Source organism: Macrobrachium nipponense, chromosome 9 (genome assembly GCF_015104395.2).
Source record: "Macrobrachium nipponense isolate FS-2020 chromosome 9, ASM1510439v2, whole genome shotgun sequence".
NCBI classification, from domain to species: domain Eukaryota; kingdom Metazoa; phylum Arthropoda; class Malacostraca; order Decapoda; family Palaemonidae; genus Macrobrachium; species Macrobrachium nipponense.
The window spans coordinates 10,839,405-10,846,904 of NC_061110.1; positions in this window are offsets into that span (position 1 = coordinate 10,839,405).

Sequence of the window (7,500 nt, forward strand, 5' to 3'; positions counted from 1 at the left end):
AGCCGAGATATTTATTTCATGAGCGTTGTTATAAAGCTTTTCTTTGTTAACTATCTAAATCGAACTATCACTTCTCGTGTCTGGAGGATTAGTACGGCAGGGTGACTCCTATACACTTGTTTTATTTATTCATTTCTTATTTTATTTTATTTTATTATTGTTTTTAAAGGACGGAGATGCGGATTTTTTTTTTTTTTTTTTTGGTGACTGAACGGTATTTTTCTCGTCTCTATTTTTTTTTTTTACCAATTTATTCATCCCTTCCCCATCTCCATTCCTTTATCCACTTCCATTATCTCCCTTACTTTATCCGTTTCTCTCCATCCTCCATTCTTTTCTCCGTTATCAACATTCTTGAAAATAAAGTGAATATGTATGATGACGCAGCTACCATTCTTGAAATACCTCCATGGCAAAATGTTCTCCAAAAAGCTGAGAGAGAGAGAGAGAGAGAGAGAGAGAGAGAGAGAGAGAGAGAGAGAGAGAGAGAGAGAGAGAGAATTGCCACCCTGGGTGGCAAAAAAAAAAAAAAAAAAAAAAAAAAAAAAAAAAAAAAAAAAAAAAAAAAAAAAACAAAAAAAAAAAAAAAAAAAAAAAAAAAAAAAAAAAAAAAAAAAAAAAAAATGAAAAATAAAGTCTGGCCCCAATAACCTAAACTATGAGGTTTTCTGAACCATATATCTTTTTTGCCGAAACAGCTGAAACTGATGGAAACGGCGATGAATGACAGATGCCTTGTTTTTGCTCATTCATTCAGCCATTCATTCCTTTTCGTGACAACACGTGTCTGCGTTGTTATGAATATCTGTCATGAATATCTATCCATTCATCTGTGAGCTTTCATTTTGTGGTTATATGCTCGGTCATATTTCACGAATACAGTCGAAGACACTTGTTTTTCCAATTAAAGTCCTCAAAGGCTAATACATTCAACACCCTCGTCGCCATCGCCGTCATAATCACTTTGACACCTGTCGGGACACCTGTGAAAAAAAAAAAAATAAATAAATAAAAAAACTGTACCTGAATCAACGCTGGTGTGACATACGAGCGCGAACACTTGCTGGCCCAACTGTACCTGGCAGCTCTATACAGGTAATATGTCAATCTCGGCTAATTATGTGCTATGGTACACCTTACGGATTCCCCTCGACTGACCCAGAGAGAGAGAGAGAGAGAGAGAGAGAGAGAGAGAGAGAGAGAGAGAGAGAGAGAGAGAGAGACATTTGTCAAGCTCACCTAAGGGTATACCGTAGTAAAATTTTAGTTTCTACCCAACGAAGCCATTTTGAGAGAGAGAGAGAGAGAGAGAGAGAGAGAGAGAGAGAGAGAGAGAGAGAGAGAGAGAGAGAGAGAGTACGAGGAGGCGACGGCAGAAGCAGTATGAACAATCAAAGCTCTAAGCTCTCAGCTTACCCCCGATGGAACGGCACAATTAAACCTACGAGCACGACGCGAGGTCAGGGCGGGGAGGGGGGGGGTTTGGGGGGGGGGGGGGGGGGGGGGGGGGGGGGGGGGGGGGGGGGGGGGGGGTGGGGGGGGGGGGGGGGGGGGGGGGGGGGGGGGGGGGGGGGGGGGGGGGGGGCGGGCACAAAGGAGAATCCGTTTCCGAGGGCGGTCAGTGTGCAAACCGATCCTCTCTCTCTCTCTCTCTCTCTCTCTCTCTCTCTCTCTCTCTCTCTCTCTCTCTTCCTGCGCCAGTCCTGGGCACAATTCATTAATTAAACGGCTTCGGTAAAACGGCGAAATTACGAGGCAACGCGACGTGTGAATAAGTGAGTGAGTGTGTGAATGTTCCGATGAATCAACAAACATTCGCTACGTCAAATCCTAATTCACTTTTACGAACATCCAAAAGATGTGCTGTCGACTGCGAACGAAAAGTGTTTGGAAATAGGTAGAAATATATCTTTGGAAATGGGTATAAATATATCTTTGAAAATGGGTAGAAATATATCTATGGAAATGGGTAGAAATATATCTTTAAAAATGGGCAGAAATATATCTTTGGAAATGGGTAGAAATATATCTTTGGAATTGGGCAGAAATATATTTTTAAAAATGGGTAGAAATAGATCTTTGAAAATGGGTAGAAATATATCTTTGGAAATGGGTAGAAATATATCTTTGGAATTGGGCAGAAATATATTCTTAAAAATGGGTAAAAATATATATTTGAAATTGGATAGAAATATATCTTTGGAAATTGGTAGAAATATATCTTTGGAAATGGGTAGAAATGTATCTTTGGAATTGGGCAGAAATATATTTTTAAAAATGGGTAGAAATATATCTTTGGAAATGGGTAGAAATATATCTTTGGAAATGGGTAGAAATATATCTTTGGAAATGGGTAGAAATATATCTTTGGAAATGGGTAGAAATATAACTTTGGAATTAGGCAGAAATATATCTTTGGAAATGGGTAGAAATATATATAAAAATATATAAATATTCTCGTTCAGTTTTAATTCTCTACTTTAGAAAAACGGGATGGAAATATCTTTTTTAGGGAAATGCAGGTGAAGAATTGACTGGTTTCCATATCATTCCCGACTCTATGAATAGAATAAATGTAAAGTAAAAGTTACAATTCATAAATAATTCTACCCATAAACTATATATATATATATATATATATATATATATATATATATATATATATATATATATATATATATATATATACACACACACACACACCTTTACGTATATAGTGATAGAGTGTACAATTATTTATGAATTGTAATTGATATATATATACATATATATATATATATATATATATATATATATATATATATATATATATATATATATATATATATATATATATATATATGACCCGACCTGGGTCGCGTGGGATTCTAAGTTACTGTGGGTCATGCAGAAATCAAACGCTCAGTGATTAATTTAACACCGGTCTTATATTCTAATGAATTTACACAAGGGCCCGAGTGAAATGAACTTAATATCTATAGTACCGGCGGAATTGAGACCGAGCGGAAACCGGCAGAGGGCCACGAGGGGAAAGTGCGTCTTTCCCTTCTCTTGACCGACGCTTGACTGCCTGACCCTCAAGGAGACGGCTTGGTTTCCTCTCTCCTCATACCCCCCAGAAAACCCCCGATATATTGCTTCCAGGCCATGATTGGGTCTGGCACCTGTCCTTAGGTCTATTGGCCATGAGTGCCCTATAAGGGACGCCATGCCCAACGGACTTTTTGGGGGGATGTTGGGGGAGGTGACGCTTTCTTCATCTGAGAGAGAATGACCGTAACGACCTCATGGCGCTTTCTGAGATGTTCAGATATTCTTGGGAAAGTTGTTTTAAGCCCTCTAGAATGGCTTATCACTCCCTCCCCAAACTCCTTTGCGTCTCGCAAAGCTATAGTCTCTGCCTTGTCCCATCTCGAGTCTCTTTTCTCAAGGTACTGATTTATCTAAATTCAAATTAACTATCTTTAAAGGGGCCATTTGACGTGTGTACAAACTAAATTTACAAGTAAAGTGAACACGTCTTACATGTAACATCATAAGATCTTAAAAAAAATTAGGAACAATCACTCTTTCCTGGAACAGATCAAAACCAAAAAAAAAGAAATCATTCAATAAGTTCAAGTTCATAATCAAACAAAAGGTGGTGAAAACAAAAAGACAGAAAATTTTACACATTCAGCCACTGCCCTTGGCAATCACGACACATGGCATCCATTTTTAATGACATTGTATCACGTTAATAATATTATTTCTTAAAATTTTTCCCAAAATAACCAAAAACATAATTTAAACATACACAGAACAAAAATAATGCAATGAAAGTTTTACGAAAGTAAAAAAGAATCTTCCTGGAACATCATGTGCATTTACTACTATACATAAAAAAAATAAAAAATATAACTAAAGAACCTAGAAAGAAATATGGAAATTCAGGCACAAACAAACAAAAATTTCATCATCTGTGAAAATAAAAAAAACTTTACAAGCATTAGTGTAATTTATGAAAGATAAAATAGGATGGAATCGGTGTTGCGACAAATTTAACACAATAAAAAACAACAAATCAAAAATAATAAAATAACGTTACATAAGCAACATAACCACATCAAAACAAAATTACACATAAGAATATGATCCACAGGTAATAACATTGTTCTGAAATAATTTGGACAAGTTATATCAAACAACATAAATTCGTGACACATTTCAATCTGATCGAGATAACAGAAATAAAATAAAAAAAAATAAACAACTGTATGATTCTGAATCCTAGGCAAAGACGTGGGTTGGCATTTACAAACTCTGTTCACTGACCCCTTTCATTTACTTTCAGAAATAGCATTTACTTATGACATAGGCTCGGGAGCTCGGTCTTGTGCTCTCGGCCGGGCGCCCACTTGCGCACCGATATTTCCCACTGGCTCGTCTCCCAGGTACCCGGCCAACCTCGGTACGGGATACTGGTTGGTTGGTGTGGTAAACCAAACGTCTTGACGTATACTGCGTGCGACGGTGTTTCTCGCTTTGTGCTTCTAGTACATTTAAGTGGAATACGCCAGATTTCGATTAATTTCTTTCACATGATATGATCCCAACAGGGCATGGTTTTACCACCATCCCTATCCATGGGTGGGAGCGTGTATACGCACCCACGAACACAATAATACTTGTATTACCCTGGCGCCGCAGGGAGTGGTCTCACCACATTTAATGCTCACGATAGAATTTAACAAGTACCACTTCGAGTGCCCTAATAAGGGACTTTGTTTCTATGCCAGTATGCCTGGCGTAAGGATTTTACAATAATAAAATGGATGGCTCTTTCAATAAAAAAAAAATACTTAACAGGTTGCTTTTCCATCGTATTAAACACACGATAGTTATTACAAATCGAGTTATGTCTCAAAGCAAGCCATCCCCAAAAGAAATGTTCACGGGCTCTTCTAAAAGATCTTTCTATGCCTACATGTCCAGCTTAAGTGCTAACATGATCTATGTGTATTACTGTCTCTACTAAGGCTCGAGAAGAACGACTTGGGCTCGGATATTAGCGGCCCTTTTCCTATTTACTTAACATGACGTCTTTCACAATGAAAACACGTTTTTTGATAAATGCACAAAATTCGGGAACTCGTTACTCTCACCATCCACACAAGCCTTAATCTGACTAATCCAAGCTTCAGACACCTGACTTTCAACCAATTCTCGCACACTCCAACCACAAAATCAACCACACTTTCATTCTCCGGGCATTTATTCTGGAATCCCCGGACGGAGTTCCACCTGCATTTAACCAGCTACGCCTCGGGCACTCCCATTCATCTGAGAGTGCTTGCGAATTTCCCGCTTTCTGCGCGTCGCGCTTACGTTTGATTGACTGTCATTGTTCGGTACCGTCGCGACGTTGCTGGCACTATGCCTGCAGTGCCTGTGCCACCAACGTCACAAGGTTTCTTTTGTCGTTCCTCCCTGCGCCCTGTAGCACGAGTTGTTACTCTTATGATGTTCCTGGAGAGAGCATCCGCCATCCTATTACCTTACCCTGGGACATATTCAATTTTTACGATGTCAAACTCTAAAATTCGCTCGATCCATCGAGCTTGGCGATTTGTAATCTCGCTCTTCTTCAACAGACATGTAATGGTTGATGATCTGTGAAAATCTTTATTTTGTGTCCCAGCAAAAAATAACGGTGTCTCTCCAGCAACCATAAGACCGCTAAAGCCTCTCGATCGAAGGTACTATAATTATTCTCTGCCCTTTTTAATGCTCGTGATGCAAAACAAACTGGTCTTTCATTACCTTCATCGTCAATCTGGGAGATTACTCAGACTATCGCAATATCACTTGCGACTGTGGTCACAAAAAAAGGACGATCGAACCTCGGATAAGCCAAGAGTTCGTCGCTCATTAGGGCATCTTTTAATTTCTGAAAAGCTTCTTCCTCCCATTTCTCACAGCCCCATTGGAAAATCAGGTTGCTCTTTCCCTAATGCATCTAACGGTCTCGCTATCCGTCCAAAGTTCCTAATGAACTTCCGATAGTAACCCGCGAGTCCGTAGAAGCTGGCTACATCTTTCGCATGTTTTGGTCGTGGAAATTCTTTAATTGCTACAACTTTATTGGCACAAGGCTTAAGACCTTCAGAAGTTACTAGATGCCCCAAAAATTCTACTTCGGCCCGGAAAAACTTTCATTTTTCTAAATTTATTTTCATCCCATGACGTCTTAATGCTTCCAAAACTTGTATCAGGTTACCCTTACGCTCCTCTACAGTAGCACCAACTACAATGAATCATCTAAATATGCAAAAACTCCAATGCTAATTATAGAGGCTAAAACGCGTATCATTACTCGTGAAAAATGAGCTGTAACATTTTTAAATTCAAAGGGAAAGAAATTATATTCATATAGCCGATTATTTGCTAATAAAGGCCGTTTTCTCTTTACTTTCATCATCAAGGCAAGCCTTTGAGATCCAATGTGGCGAAAAACGTTACTCTCCTTACTTTAAGTAAAAGCACTTCGATCGAGGGCAATGGATAGGCATTATCCTTGGTAATGGCATTAGCTCCGGGTATTATTACTTACTAAAATATTATTATTATTTTATTTCATTTTATTTTATTTATTTATTTATTTTTTTTTTTTATTTATTCATTTATTTACTTTTCCATTTTTTTTTTATTATTATTTTTCTTTCTCTCTTTACCTAACCCGGGGCATTGACCAGGGATCTTAAATGGACTCGTATCATTAGTACTTGAAAAGAATAACAATCTGGTTTAACTACGAGAATCTCAAGAGGTCAACACCCAGGTAACTACTACTAATAACAATAAATTTAACATTAAACACTATTGGTGGTGTTCTCTGACAACCACTTTGGCTATTGAGGAGAGGCTCTAGGGGGGGCGGGTTTGGTCTCCTACCCTCAAGGTGGAGGACTTGAAAACCGACAATAAAAATGAACAAAATAAAAGAAAATCCATCTACAGTTTCCACAAAACATTAAGCAAGCAATATCAGTGAATTGGTTACTACTCATTGACTCTAATAAGAACAATTCGTAATTAAATTACTCAAACTGCAATCACAGATAAATCACAAAAGGGTTCAGTTACCACAAATCTGATTAAAAAGAAAATTGACAAATGACATCCTAGTGATTTTTTTTTACGTTTTTAAATTCATTCCTGATAAAAACAAAACTTCTCAGACAAATTACTTGAATATAACTTAAAAATTCAAATCCAAAAGGACATATTCTAATAACACATAACAGACAATAAACTAATCACAAAAGCTTTTGATAATATAATATTTACAAAAAAAAACTTTAAACTACAGTGGAATAATAAAACAAAACCAAGAAACTTGTTTCATTGCGGGTTGCCCACATTTTCATACCCATACTGTTTAAATTCTTCACAAAGACCCCCACTGACAATTATTCACGCTGGTCAGTAATTACTCTCCTCGTGTCCCTTGTGCCAAGG